At 45.3% G+C, this 16,145-nt stretch overlaps 1 pseudogene; it reads left to right on the forward strand.

Annotated features, from left to right (window-relative positions):
- Positions 1-436: 436 nt before the first annotated feature.
- The window catches only part of LOC123939217, a 127,072-nt pseudogene continuing 111,363 nt past the window's right edge, over positions 437-16,145 (forward strand).

Raw genomic sequence — 16,145 nt, forward strand, 5'->3', positions numbered from 1 at the left:
TCTCGAGCAACGGTTGCGACTCAATATCCCCGACCTACTTTTTCTAGAACGTCGCTTTACTTTCCTGTTCGCGCAGGGACCGTCTTATCATCCACCCTGGCCACCTCTAGGACATGAGGAGCTGCACTTACTTTGGTGACGGCTTCCTTCCTCAGCAGAACTTCCCACGTGGATCCTCAGTTCCCCCCCGATGACACGGGGCAACGTGAGCAAAGGCTTTTTCTAAGGCACAGATGCCCCAGAGCTCTTTAGACTGCGAGCTAACAATATTTTTATATACTCTCTTTCCACCCCCCACCCCCCAGCTGTTTCCTTTGCTGCCTGAGCTGTTTGGCCACGTCTGAACTGCGGCTGATGAAGCCTTTTCTGGCAGGTTGCCCAGGGAGCAGCTCCTGCAGATTCCGCCTCTCTCCAGGAGTTGCCTGCCTTCAGGATAATGGGCAGCATTGAAAGCTGCAAGGCGTTTGGTCGACAAGGTCAGAGTGCCTTTCATTCCTGCAATAATCAACCAGTGTAGCTCTTCCTCAGACCTGGGGAGAGAGAAGATAGAGGTCAAAAGAGCAATTACATTTCACATTGACTCCAGAAAAGGCTTGGATCACAAGACTGAAAAGAAAAACGGATTCTAGCCTCATTCTTATCCGTTCCCTTTCTGGTCATCTTTGTTATTAACGCTGGCCCGAAACCATAACAAGTTTTCGCTTGATGACGTGAACAAAAAGCATTTTCTGCCTGCCGACGAGATCTTTCTTCAGACATTTAGCACTGTCAGCATATTGCAGAAGAATGCAAATGAGCGGCAGGATCTATAACCAGAGACAGTAAGCAAAGGCCATTAATTATGTTTTTAAAAAATGTTAACCCTAGCAGACTGTGTAACAAGCAATTGTGCTAATTTCAATCTGTAATCAGTCCCTACATTAGCATAACTTTATTTATTTAGCATTAAGGCAACAATTGAGAGAATATAATTTAGTTGGAAATGTCAGTAATTTTCCACTGCCAGATTGTTGTGACAAAGCTACCTCTGTTTGACCTTCCAGCTGCCAGGACTCATTACTTTAATTGTATTAATTGTACTGACCATCCCGGGGCTTAGTGTCGCGGCTGTTACTCTGACCACTGAGCAGATCAACCTGGCTGGATTCTCAGGGAAATTCAGGGCTGTTTCCTTCTAAATCTCCTTTGATTCTTCTCTGCATCTCGGGAACCCAGACGATCCACAGGTTATGCATGCTGGCACTGAGATCAAGAATTTTGAGGAGAACCCTTGGAAGAAAAAAAAAAAAACCGTGTTTCCTAACGGGTCCTTAATGGCTCATTGAAGACTCGATTATAAAGGAACGCCCTCCGGTTTCTTAATGACTGAAATGTTTTTAAAAAATGCTTGTGGCGGTTTGATAGTAAGCTAATAAGCCTTCGTTTCCCATTTTGGAATGAAGGCTCTTTTTAAAAGTCCGTGGTCTTTGTTTTCACCCTCTTGAGTGAATACATAGTTTCTCCTGGGATTTGATGCGACCCAAGCTGAAATACACAGCTAGGTCCGAGTTCAAGACCTCAGGTCTTCTCAATCTAAAAAACGTATTTTTTTCCTGATGAGGAAAGCTCCACAGCACATTAAAGAAATAATTTGCTACCAGGAAAACCTCTGTTAGTTGAAATGAAGAACTCTTGAAATACCCATTCTTATAGATGAAACTGTGGCATCAGAAGGTCAGAAGACCTGTGTGCCATCCATTCATAACCCCGACCAAAGCAGGTATCTGCTCCTCGTTTCTTCCAGATGATCATCTAATCTCTGCTTAAACACTTCAGGCTATTTTTTTCAGAGAACTCCAATTACTCTGTTCAACAGCTTGGATTGCTGAAACATTCTCTATATAATGATACAAACTTATCTGTCTATGTAGAGCTTTGACTCACTAGGAAATAATACGTAGGGAATGACTGCTACGTTCCAGGTACTGTTGTAGATCCTTGACACAAACTGATTGCCTTCACGCTCCCAACAGTGCTTGCCATATGTATTATGATTGCTCTTGTCGTTGTTAAACAGAGGAGGGAATGCAATTCATGGCAGTGTCTGGATTCGAATCCAGATGTTTGGGTCTGGAGCCCCTGACCCTGGACTCTAGACTGTCTCAGGATTAGATCAAAATCTTTCTCCATAGTGGAAGGGTCCATAGAATGGATAAAGCAGCTCTCCTGCTGTGTCCATGACCGTGACCGTGGCTAGCTGTCTCTGGCTCCTCATTTGGCATAGTTTCCATCTGGCAATGATTCTCCTGAAAGTGAGGAACCCAGATCCCCATAAAGTCTTAATACTCACAGCTAAGTTTCACTTATCTGCAAGTTCTTAGCCCATATATCATGTCCTATGGGAAGTTTTCTTGATCCCTGGTCTACCTTAGGAAGCCTTATGGTAAGCTCTGGTGGGACTACAAGGCTTTTTTTATTCGCATGAACTCCCTGCAGTTCAACAATTAAGTAGCCCAGATACCCAGCCTTTAATAGGGAAGGGAGACGTGGTGGGCTTCAGTTTCAACCGTTTTACCCTTCATTAGACAATCCCTCACGAAGCGTGAAGAAATTGACAAAACTCTGGATTCCTTCAGGTTCAGGCTGCATATTGCAGATACGCGGGATCCTCAGGGACAGGTAACGGCCCTATGGTTTTCCTTCCCCTGGTTCATCCACGGCTCCTGACGGCATGGGGAACCGTTGTGTGTCCTCTCAGGTAATGAAGTCTTTGGACCTAGACTTTCCCTTCTTCATTGGCTCCTTCATATTCAGCTATTTTCCTGGACATCACCTGTGACTCTGGCCAACCTGGCTTCTCAGTGGGTCTTACACATAACCCAGGCTTCGGTCTCCATGGCCAGGCTCATGTGGTTGTGCTCTGCCCACATTCTCCATGCCCGTGTCTGCTTTCTGCTTCCATAAAAGATCCGTGAAATCCTTTCCTTTTCGATGCTCACCTCAACAGCACCTCCAAATCTTTTCTAGAGCCTTTGCAACGGGCGGTTCCATCAATTCTATCTTCCCAGCCCCTCTCCCCACCTCTGTTCTCTGCCCCTTGCACTCCCCTTCATCACCTAGGGCCTGGACCCTTGGAGGAGTAACCCCCAACATCTGGCTGGCCCACCTCCATGGTCCTGGGCACCATTCCCCCTCTGGAAACTCATTCGGGCCTCTCCGCCCGCGTTTACCCCTGCCTGTTCTCATTCCTCAGGCACATCTGCCAGGCATCTTTACATTTGTAGTCTGCAGTCATCCTTCTGGCGGAGAAGATAGAGCAAAGAAAGAGCTGAATAATTCTATTTGTTCTTTGTCTTGTTGATTAACGTCACAAAAGCAACAATGTGACTAACACTTCCTTGTTCTTCTTGCTCATTACACATTGGTCAAAGTCTTTTTCTTTTTTAATCATTCTTTTAGTTCCCAGCCAAATTGAGATTTTTTTTTTAACTTTATTCTTTATGATACCATTCTTCCAGGTGTGTGCGGTTACATTGCTTTTGTTCTTGGCTACAAGTTCTTTGATCTTTCAAGCAGGCTTTCTAAAATCGGAGCTCAAAGGAGAGTTCTCTAAGCAACCATATTGATTTCTTTAGTTTCCCTCCCATATTTGGCTAATTTTTATTATACAGATAGAATTTCATTTTCTATTCTTTCTGGACCTATCTATACCTCTTGAAAACCCTCTGGCCATGAGACCAAACCTACATATATATTTTTAAATTTTTTGAAATCTGCTTTTCCACAGTCTTTGATGCATGTCGGATACTGACTGGTATTCCTGTTTTTCGCTCATCTGAATACCAAAATGATCTCATTTTCAGCATGTTGTTCTTTTTTATTTCTTTCTTATTTATTTTTTTTAAGATTTTATTTATTTATTTGACAGATAGCGATCACAAGTAGGCAGAGAGGCAGGCAGAGAGAGGAAAGGAAGCAGGCTCCCTGCTGAGCAGAGGGCTCGATCCCAGGACCCTGGGATCATGACCTGAGCGGGAGGCAGAGGCTTTAACTCACTGAGCCACCCAGGCGCCCCAATTTCTTTTTTATTTTTTTAAGTAAGTTCCACACCCAGTATAGAGCTCAGTGTGGCGCTTGAACTCACGACCACGAGATCAAGAACTGAGCCCAGGTCAAGTGTTGGATGCTTAAGTGACTGAGCCACCCAGGGACCCCGGCACTTTTTTGTTCTCAACCTGCCCTTTCTTGAGGATCCAAATCAAGTTTAGAGTAACTGTGCCTTCCACGTCCAAGCTGACAATCTACGTCTCTTTATCCGTTGGGTTGAGGACCTCTGTTCTTAGAGAAGAGAGGGGCTTTAGACCCCCAAATTGCCTAATACGATGGGTCGTCCTACCAAGCTTTGGCTCTCGTGCACTATGGCTAGGAACGCTGATGGAGTAGGAGTGGTGGCAGCCTTGGGGGAGGCACCCGGCCTCGTTTACTGGAGGGAAGGTTACCAGGTCAACGGCTTGCCAAAGTCATTGACTGCCATTGCCCTTTGCCTGGAGGGGTTCCTATGCAGGTACGGAGTGGAGGGGTGATGTAGAGGAGGTAAGGGAACTACCATGGGAGAAATGGAAAATGAAGAAGCACAGAAGTGTTGGCGGGGGGGGGGTGTTAGTAAAATCCACTGAGATGTTCTTGTGCACCGGGCACCGTGGGAGGCACTTCTATGTGCCAATCGCTTATTCCTCCCCAGGCCATGTTAACACATGTGGCAACAGTGCATTAGCTAAGTTGCTTGACTTCTCCAAGCCACAGAGCCAGGGAACACAGAAGCCAAGAATTAAACTTAACGTTGACGATGAGAAGTTAATGAAACAAAACCAAACCAGGAACTCGTATTTCTTTTTTTTTTTTTTTTAAGATTTTATTTATTTATTTGACAGACAGAGATCACAAGTAGGCAGAGAGGCAGAGAGAGAGAGAGGAGGAAGCAGGCTCCCTGCTGAGCAGAGAGCCCATTGTGGGGCTCCATCCCAGGACCCTGGGATCATGACTTGAGCTGAAGGCAGAGGCTTTAACCCACTGAGCCACCTAGGCGCCCCGAGGAACTCGTATTTCATTACGCTGTGGCCATCTCAGTTATACACACTACAAGAATAATGACCTTACAAGGACCCATACATACAAGTCAAGGCCTCGTACGACCAACTTCAAGAGACTACCTATTCCATTGCACATTATTAACAATTTTCACGTACGCCACTAGAATTGTATCGTATCGTATTTCTCGACACATAACCGTTATTTCAATAGTTTCGCCAGGCAGCATTTTCTATTTGTTTGGTTCTGTTTTGTTTCAGTTTAAAATTCTATCGGTGACATTTCTTGGTGAAATGCAGAGAAAATGAAGCAACACCAAAGTGATAGGTCACATAATTTGTGACCCTAAAAGGAACTAGCCTTCTTGGTACATTACTGTCAGCTAAACATATAAATGTTCTTTGAAAAGTCTGCTTCTAGATGTTAATGGAGGTATTGATTTTCACCTCTGTCTTTTTTTGTTGTTGTTGTTTTTAACATCTATTTACCGTGCTGCTCCTCATCTCCATTCCGAGCTCTGCTCTCTTGAGTGTCGGTGTCAGAGGCAAGTGCCAAAGTCAAGGTGACTAAGCAGGTGTCAAGCCAGTTGCGGAGGCAGAGAGAAGACTTAACTAATGGCACCGGTCTTCCAAGTCAATGGACCCTGTCTCTCCTAATTTCATTATCAATTCACCACAGGAACCTGACCGAGTCCGTATGTTAAGTCAAATTCAAAGGCTCAAAGATGAGAAGAGGGAAAAAAAAAAAAAATCCAATTTCAGCGTCGGGTAAAAACATCATAATTCGGAGAAAATCTTTATTATTGATTTATAGCTGCACACTCTTGTCCAAAGGTTTCCTCTTTAAATTAAGAATGCTAATGATTTCCCATCCTGAAATTCATCCAAAAGTTGCACACGTCTTAAAAAGGCACTAATTGTTGGACTTCAACCAGGAAGTGCCGGTGCCTCGTCTGCTCCTTTCCGCGACTGTGTGATGACGCGCCCCGGCGTTCTTAAGAATCACACACTTCCGGGGGCACCTGGGTGGCTCAGTGCGTTGGGCCACTGCCTTCGGCTCGGGTCATGATCTCAGGGTCCTGGAATCGAGTCCCACATCGGGCTCTCTGCTCGGCGGGGAGCCTGCTTCCCCCTCTCTCTCTGCCTGCCTCTCTGCCTGCTTGTGATCTCTCTCTCTGTCAAATAAATAAATAAAATCTTTAAAAAAAAAAAAAGAATCACACACTTCCTTGGGAGGCTTTCTTGTGTGTGCCAAGAGGCCATAAATTTGAGATGGAATATCCTGTTTGTTGAGGCTCCTGTGCATGCGACCAATTGCTCTCTGATAAGCAGATCTGTTTGGGACAAAAGTTCCTGCCTAAGTAGTCTGGAGATTTCATTGTTCTGGTGGCAGAGGAGACACCGTCCTCAAGTGCAGATAAGTCAGGCAGCCTGGGGTCTGTGCAAGACACCACGTCACTTCCAGAGGAAGCCCAAGACAGCCGGGAGAGCTCCACTGACTGAACACAGATTGGAAACCGGGAAAAGGGAAACAGTTATTTGTGGGGAATAGGAGGAAATGATATTTGGGGGAAACAGACACAGGAAGATAGAGTCATGCGGCTACCGAATATTTGCATTTGCCCTGTGCAATTGTATGTATTTTTGTGAGCCATGTTAAATTATTTTGAAAAGAATGTGGGGTTAAGTTACTTTATTAGGGAAAGCAAAACAAAACAAAACAGAACAACAGAGATTCAGGAACGTTCTTAATGTTCCTTAAAAGAAAACCGAAAGGGACGCCTGGGTGGCTCAGTTGGTTAAGCTCCTGCCTTTGGCTCAGGTCATGATCCCAGCATCCTGGGATCGAGTCCCACATTGGGACTTGCTCAGCCGGGAGCCTGCTTCTCCCTCTGCCTCTGCCTGCCACTCTGTTTGCCTGTGCTTGCTCTCTCTGACAAATAAAAAAAAAAAAAAAGAAAGAAAGAAAAACGAAAGAGCAACCTATATTCCTAGTTAATCATCCGCCTGTGTTTGGCAAATCAATTGAATCAAAATATTGACTCGAGTCCTTGGCAGCTACCTTAGAATTAGCCTTTAAGTTACTTTTACAATTTTGATTGGTATGTGCCTTGAAGAGACTGATTGATTGATTGATTGATTTTGGTTTTTTTTTCTTTTGAGACAGAGACTGAGCGCCCATGTGAGTGGGGGTGGGGGGAGGGGCAGAGGAAGGGGGAGAGAGAATCTCAAGCAGACTCCCTGCTGCGCACAGAGCCCAACATGGGGCTCAGTCTAAGGACTGTGAGATCGTAAAGTGAGCTGAAATCAAGAGTTGGACACTTAACCGACAGAGCCACCCAGGCACCCCACACTGAAGAGATTTAAATGTTAAAACACGTGCTTCCACAGGCTCCTGTTTATGGACCTATTAAGGCACCTTTCTGTCTGTATTGTAATTAGTCGTTCCTATCTTGTCTTTCCCACCAAACTGAATTCCTGGTGGGATCACAATGTCCTCAGTGCCCACAAGCATCCCTAAAAGACAAGACACTCAGTCGACTCTATCTGGAATTACTATTTTTTTTTTAAAGATTTATTTATTTGACAGACAGAGATCACAAGGAGGCAGAGAGGCAGGCAGAGAGAGAGGGGGGAAGCAGGCTCCCTGCTGAGCAGAGAGCCCGATGCGGGGCTGGATCCCAGGACCCTGGGATCATGACCTGAGCCAAAGGCAGAGGCTTTAACCCACTGAGCCACCCCGGCGCCCCTGGAATTACTATTAAATAATATAGTATAACTAATTTGCAGGATAGTTACAAGGATTAAATAGAGTAACAAAAATTCAACATATATCTGAATTGCAGCAGAAATTCATGTTAATTCTCTGCTCCTTCCCTTGAATGAAAGGAAAAAAAAATTCTTTAATTTTTAAAGTTGTGTAGAATACTCAACAACAACTTTCATTTAATAAAAAATAAGTATTTTGCAGAACCTGATCTGTTCTTAAGAATGATCGTACGTGGGAACACCTGGGTGGCTTAGTCGATTAAGCAGCTTCCTTCCACTCAGGTAATGATCCTAGCATCCTGGTTGAGTCCCACATCAGGCTTCTTGCTCAGCGGGGAGTCTGCTTCTCCCTCTGCCTGCTACTCCCCCTGCTTGTGCTCTCTCTCTCTGACAAATAAATAAATAAAATCTTAAAAAAAAAAAGAAGGAATTGTATCTGGCGTATTTAGACATTCAAGGCCTAGTTGGATGGATAGGAACAGAAAAAAAATTTTGAAACAGAAAATTTGGCTTCCTTGTTGTCAATAATTCATGGGAAAGTAGCCTTAGGAAAATGTTGGTCTCCTTTTTTCTATCTTCTCTTAACCAGTTCCTGGAACTAATCTGGATCTTTTGTCCTTTGTGGGTGAACATCCAGGCCCTAGGCACAGACTAGCTTTAAGGGAGCTGTGGGAAATTCAGCACCAATGATTTCAATCAATGTTTCCCCAGACCCAATCACTCACTCTACTGCATACATTTCACCGTAGATGGTATGCCTAGAGATCTGCCGGGAAATTTATATGCAGGTTAAAAAATATCGGCATACGGCACCGGTGAGAGAGAGTGCCTGCTCTTTCCACAAGTGGTCTGGCCTATTCTTGTGAAAATGACCATTTGGAGATACTGAATTTCCTCTGTGGGTGTTTTCCATGGGACCATAACTACCCACAGAAGAGGAACAAAGTATGTCCCTTTCCAAAAACAGTGTCTACCATTTTAATGACTTCTAAATACATCTTTCTCCACCGAACTTCTGATCTCTTTCAATTTGCTAGTGAGAAGGACTTTAAAATATCCAGTTAGTGATTCCTGCTTTTTTGGGTTGTTCAAAGAAGAGCAGTACCTCAGATCAAGTTAGAAGAGACTCTGGAAAGAACACCCACAATGAGATCACCTCCCTCTGGTCTCTGTGTGGCACTGAGACACACGCGTCCGTGGGCCAGTGGGAACAGCACGGAGCTGATTCTGCCTACAAGCGATTCCTCTGCTTATTCTTTCAAAAGTAGCTGGACAGGTTTCCATGGAACTTCCCTTTTCTCTGCCTGCCAGCAAAGCCCTCTGGTCATCTACATGTTTTTCACTTCAAGAAATGGGCTGTATTTGACATTTTGTGGTCTATGCAGAAACCAGAAAAGAAACGAGTCCAAGAATTTGAGTCAGGCATGAGCACTGACCGAACAAAGCCATACCCTCCCCTGTGTCTCTGGGGAAGAAAAAAAAGGGTTCTAAATATTTTTGGCCTCTAGAGTATCCAAGGCAAAGCCTGGATCTAGATGAACAGATGAATACAGATGAACAGTTTTCCGCTCTGGATACACCTCATAAACACTGGAGACAGGGTACCTGGGTGGATAAGCCAGTTAAACATCTGCCTTAGGCTCATGATCCTGGGGTCCTCAGTGGAGTCCTGCATTGGGCTCGCATAGGGCTCCCTGCTCAGCGGGGAGCCTCCTTCTCCTTCTGCCTGCCTCTCCCCCTGCTTGGGCTCTCTCTCTCTCCGTCAAATACATAAATAAAATCTTTTTTTAAAAAAAACCCACAAAACAAACACTGGAGACATTAAAAAAAAAGGGGGGGGGTAAGAGAAGGCTAGGAAGAAGAAGAGAATAACGTACACATGACCCCCTACCTCCCCAAAAAGCTGACACCATGTAAAAAAATTTACAGTGAAATAATGGTCTGTCCCATCCTGGCCTTCAGTTTCCTAGGCTCCAATTCCCTCTCATCTGGGATCAGAAAATATGTAGACGTCCAGCCATCATCTCATAGCTACTGAATCTGTATCTTTGGCAGGTGATCCCAAGGGTTCCTACTGCTCAGTGAGGCTAAGAACCCCTGATCTGGACGAGGGGACCGAACTCCCAGGACCCCAAGACTACATGACGCAGGGACTTAGGGACGGAGCATAGAGGACATAGAAGAATTGGAAATACCTTACTGTATGCACTTGTGAGGAACAGGGGGGGTTTTGTACTACGTGTTTGAGAGACAGTGTAATATATATAGTTAAAAATGAAACAACACAACCATAAAGGAAATGTACTACTTGGTACTTAAGAAAAATGTCGAGATCTGACTTTGCCAGTAATTCCATGTGACATTGTCACCCTCCTCCCCAGCCTCAGCTCCGGTAGGAAAAACTGACACTCAGAGATTTGTAAATTTTACTTCTCGACTCTTTTGTAGTATAAAAGGCTGGTGGCCTACCCTGGACCCCTCTATACTTTCTTTTTCCCAATAAATTCCAGGTTTAGTCAAGTATCTGAGTTGCCCAACACAGTCCAAATTCTTCAAGGGAAGTTGACCACCCCCCTCCCCCCCACCCCCGAGCACAGGGGAGAGCCCCACTGGAAGAAGAACAAGTCCTTCCCTCTTCAGAAATGAGTATGTGACCCCAATCCAGTTAATATAAAGTGAAGACAGATTTTTGGGGAGGTGTGTCAACTGGAAAAAGCCTGGTTCCCTCTCCCACTAAACGGGACCATGCACACAGCTACAGCTGGGCTGTGGCCGCCCTGTGGTTCATGCGCAGGGAGCCTGGGTGCTGAGCACACACACGCATCTTGCTCAGAAGACTAAAATAACTGCGCCGATAGGCTCAAGCCCTCACTGCATCTGGACTTCCTGAGACAGGAACCAGTAAATTCACTGGTTCCACAATATTAAGCTGAGTTCTCTTGTCACCTGGATCTGATGTCTTCCCAAGCCATCCAGCTTCCTGAAGGCTGGATCTCTCCCTGGAGGCTCCAAGTTGCTTCCTTCTCACGTGCTCACGTTGGGGGAGGGGCATGGGCTTTATCTTTTTTTCTATCTCCTTCAGCTCTATGGCCCCCAGACAACGGAGTGACTACTGATTTGCCTTTTTTATAATTTCTTCTCTGCTGACTCCTGCCCATCACAAATTAGTGTTGGGGAACATGGAAGGATATATATATATATATAGACACACATACACATGTATGGCTCATTCTTGTTCACAGTAAGGGGATGCGTTACCCAGCGACAAGGGCAGAGGGAGCTTACATTCAGATGGCCCCTATGCAACTTCGGAAATCTAGGGGTACCTGTAAGAGATATTACCAATGTCCCCTCTACCTTTTACTAAGAAAAGGACCATCTGAATCTTAATGTTAAGTGAGTAAGAAAAAGAATGTTTGTTTGTTTGCTTGTTTAAATATTTATTTATTTATTTGTTTGACAGAAAGAGACCGCTAGAGCGGGAACATAAGCAGGGAGAGCGGAAGAGGGAGAAGCAGGCTTCCCACAGAGCAGAGAGCCCGATGCAGGGCTCAGCCCCAAGATGCTGGTATCATGGCCTGAGGCAAGGCAGAAGCTTGAACCATCCAGGCACCCCTGTTTGTTTGTTTGTTTGCTTGTTTTTTAAAATTTTATTTATTTGAGGGAGAAACAGACATCATTAGCAGCGGGGAGGGGCAGAGGGAGAAGCAGGCTCCCCGCTGAGTAGAGAGCCCGATGAGGAACTGAATCCCAGGACCCTGAGATCATGACCTGAGCCGAAGGCAGACACTTAACCGACTGAGCCACCCAGGCATCCAAGAAAAAGATTGTTTTATATGGAAGTGAGAGTTCTTTGTTCTTTATCTCGGGGAAGTGATTTTATAGGAACTCAGGGAAGAAGGGGAAAGAAGGAAGGAAATCTTTTTTTTTTTTTTTTTTAACTCATCTTATGTCCCAGGGTGCTTTCATATATGACTTCAGTCACATCTTATGACAGGCCTGCGAGGTAGGGTATTTTTATCTCCAGTTTACATGTGGGTCAAGTGAGGCTTACAGAAGTAATTCTCACTTTAAGTAATTCTCACTTAAAGTGAATGTCAAAGCCAGATTCACATCAAGGGCTGCAGGACTCCAAAGCCATATATTTCCTGTACCTTAAATATTTTTATCCTTTTATCTATCCCCCTGGAAAGGTTCTGGGACTTCTGCAATCCCCTCAGATTGTCTCTGTGCTGAGCGAGTAGCCGGCATCATGTGGCAGCCTTCTGGTGTCCTGATGTTTGGTCACCGGTCTCTGGGTAGCGGGTGCTCTTTGTCAGGCCCTCAGAAGCCAGCAGGACTTCGGGCTGCTCCTCTCCCAGGTGCTGTGGTAAACTCAAGGTCACTGAATAAATGGCTGATAATGAGGCCATGTTCCTGTCACAGATTCCCTGACTTGATTCCTCCTCAACACTTCCGCGGTCTGGTCTTGTCTGTGGTCCCCATATGGGAAATTATAGTCTGGCTACAGTCACCAACCTGGTCTTGTAGATGACTGCGGTTTATTGAATTATTCACAAATAGCTACTACCCTGCGTCTAGGTTGCACATTTTCTGCCATCTCTGAAGTAGTCGGTCCCAGCCCTTGGCGAAAACTGCCGCCGGGCCCAGAGCCGTCACATTCCAAGCGTTCTCTGACAGGTCAGGCTTAGAGGTTGAGGAATCACCTTGAGCAGAATGGGGCTGCTCCTCTTCCGGGGGGGTCCCTCATCGTGACGTGAGAACAGTGTAAGGAAATGGACAGAGACCGGATGGAGGAAGATCGAGACAGGCTGAATGGATACAACGGCTGATATGATTGTTACCAATTCTGTCCACTGGGACGTGGATCTAGTTGAGTGATGTCAATATCAACTACAAAACTATAACCATGAAACGATAATGAGACTCAGACACTTTGAGTCTCGTTCCCTACCATCACGAACAGCTGGTACACAGAGACTTGAACCTGGTGGGCACCAGACCCTCTACATGCGTTATCTCATGTAACCGCTACTTCATTCTCAGGAGGTGGGTGCCGTCCTCTCATAGTTCTTCTGGAGGCTCCAAGTCTAAACTCAAGGTGTTGGCAGGTGCCATGCTCCCTTCAGAGGCTCTTAGGGAGGATCCTTCCCTGCCTCTTCCAGCTTCTGGTGGCTCCTGGTGTTCCTTGGCTGGCGACAACATCTCTCCCGCCTCCCCCTCTGCTTCCATGTGTGTCTGTGTCCCTGGAAGGACCCAGTTAGGAGCCACCTCCCCCTCTATCCAGTACAATCTCATCAGGATCCTCACCCTAATTCTAGCTGCAAAAACCGTATTTCCAAGTAAGACTGTATCCCGAGGTTCTAGATGGATATGGGTTTCTGAGGGATGTGGCTCAAGCCACAAGAGCAGATCCAGAAATGGTGTGCTTAAGGTCATCTGACTGTGGGGGGTCACATGACTCTGGGGGCTAAAGATCTAACTACAAACTACATTTTTTTTTGATAGTAAGTCTTGTTTATAAGAACTTCAGAGATGAGCCTCGGGGATTCCCAAAGCTCAGTGGTGGGCTTTGCACGGGGCCCTCGGGCTTGTAAGAGCAGGTCTAAAGGAAGGCTAGGACAAGACTGGGTGACAAGGTGGCTCTGCCTGAGGTCACCCACCTAACAGATGCAGTCGTGTAGGAATGCTAAGAGCCATGTGAGGATTTTCGGTGGAACAGCTCGAGCACAGCCATGTGTTACGAAGCTCTGGCAGGAAGGGTTAATTCATTAAGAGCATGTCACGTGGGACGACAAACGGTGGGAAGATGGAATGAATGACAGAGATGACAATGACGAGTGATGACAGCTTAATGATGGGACAGTGTAGGAGAGAGGCTCCCAGGCGTGTACGGGCTTAGGAAATACATATAAGAGCAGGAGATTTTAAGTGGGTTAATGAAAACTACATTCTTGGGCGTCTAGAGGGAGCAAAACATCAATAACAATGAGAAAAGTACTTTTTAGGCTGTGCTTCCTTCGTTGAGACACGTCTCTAAGACTGGTCAAAGTTTTGGTCATGACCTGATCAGTATTATACCCAGATGACACAGACCTTCGTGGAAAATTCCGGCCATTCTGTTGGAAGTTTTCTGTCTTCTTTCCAAGTATTCCCCAAATCTCGGGAAGAAAAGGCATGGTTCAAATCTTAGGAGGTGAAGGGATCAAGGAAAGGTCTAGAGTGGGCGGAAGGGAGGGCATCCCACCAATCTAGCTAATGAAAAGGAAGGACCAGAAATCTGACAACATGAAAATCAGATTTAAAATGGCGAATAAAGTCTAAAATTCAAAAGCAGTCTTTAGACTCTCTTAGGAAACATGTTTGTCTTTGACTTCCTTATAAACTTCCTTCTGCCTGAGAAGTACAGCATCGTCTCTTGTCACTACACACTGGGAAAGCCCTACGTTGGGGACCCCCATTGCTAAGCAAGTTAGTGAAATCTAACAAAAGGAATGTGCGGTGATGTCGCCACAATCAGAAAAAGAAGAGAACTCCTTGTTGAAGCTTTGCAACCCATCAACTTAAGTTCACCATCTTCCATAGCTAGATTCCTTAGGTAATCTGTTAACCTACGTAAGAAGTCCCAAAGAAGTCCCAGATTGTACATATAAGCCATAAGGACGCTTTCTCCAAAAGCCCTTTAGAGACATCAGAACCGTCCATCTTTCGTTAATATGCTTCTTTCGAGAGAGGAGTGTAAGGGTGTTGGGCACATTATCTGCCTGCCTGGCGAAAAGGGAAAATGTGTTCTTTCTCAAGACCGTGTGTCACTGCAGGGATGGAGAGAGCGACTATCAAGGGCAGGTCTCTAAGCAGCAAAGCGAATGAGAATTTATTTTGTCCCTTCTGCATTTTGTATTACAGCCCAGCCGTTTGCTAGAGACTTGAGTTGAGAATTCTTTGTGTTTTGAGAACAGTGCTGAATTGTTTCCCTTGCAACAGATTTAACAACTGAAAAATGGAGGGTTTTGGGTTTTTTTTTCTCATTTTCAGACATAATCTTGGCAGAGTGTTTAAAAGAAAGATAAACAAGGTGTCAGGAACACTTACAAAAGAACCCTAACACCGAGAGGCAAGGGGAAGCAGGGAACAGAACGGATGGATCCTGTCATGCGGACAGTGGCCCCTGCTGGAGTGGCCGGTCCCCGATGCTGAGTTCTGTCCTCTGGGATGACTGATGCTGTCCTCATTCCCAATCGCCCCAACAAGGCAGAAGTGCAGAGGAAGCTCCCCTCCTCTTCTTCTCTGTCCCATGGGGTAAGTCATAAAGCCCCGGGTACCTGAGTCCTCTACTTGCAGAGAGGTTGAGAGTCTAAGTGTGAGAATGAGTGCTTAGCTTCCCAGATTACCCTGTTCCCGGGGAGGCGTTGTCCAGACCTACCAGAATTGGTACGAATGCCCCGAATCCGCCTGCTCTCCGCACCCACAGATGCTTTCCCTTGGCACAGACAGCGAGCATCTAGGCTGAAATGTCACCACTTAATAATTCAGACCATTCAGACTCTCCCTCCCTTCTGCTGGAAGTTGGTCCTTTGGCATCGCTGCTGCTGCTGTACTGACTTCCATGCTCTTGTGACATTACATTCAGGCTGAAAGCGCTTTCATTTCCCAAAATGTAGTAATTGTAGTTTTCATACACTGGGCCATATGTTGGAATCTGTCCCTATACCTGCAGTTAGTTCCATTTATGTACACAAATTGGCAAATGATTTCTTTCAAAGAATTATGAATGGGGATTCTCTAACATTCCCCTGAATATTCTAATTGCGAAATCCCTATGTCTTTTATCGTCTGCGCTATAGCACACCACCACAGACTTGTGTGAGACAATGCCTGTCTCTGACTTGTAGATAACCTTCCTTTTTCTTTAAATCACACTACTCCCATCTCTAAAATATGCGGAATCTGAGTGACAGGTGTCTGGATAGCCTTCGTTTTATCCTCGCAACTTTCGTGTGACTCTGAAATTATGTTAACATGAAACATTAAAAAAAAAAAAAAAAAGAAATCTAAACTGTACCCAAATTTGCTTGATACACTCTTTTCCAATAAGCTGTATCTTCTGTTTTATCTCCAAAATCAGCAACGGAAGTAAATCCAACCTTCTCTATACAGAAGACATTGAGATGAAAGGTCCTACCCTACTACCTACAGAAACGTAAAGTAGCAGCTCTATGTTTGTTGTGTAACTAACAAGGTCACAGGCTGTTCAGCGGCTGGAGCAAACTCGATTAAGACCGTGATAATCTTTTGAAAGATTGTAATTTA

Source organism: Meles meles, chromosome 3 (genome assembly GCF_922984935.1).
Source record: "Meles meles chromosome 3, mMelMel3.1 paternal haplotype, whole genome shotgun sequence".
Lineage (NCBI taxonomy): Eukaryota > Metazoa > Chordata > Mammalia > Carnivora > Mustelidae > Meles > Meles meles.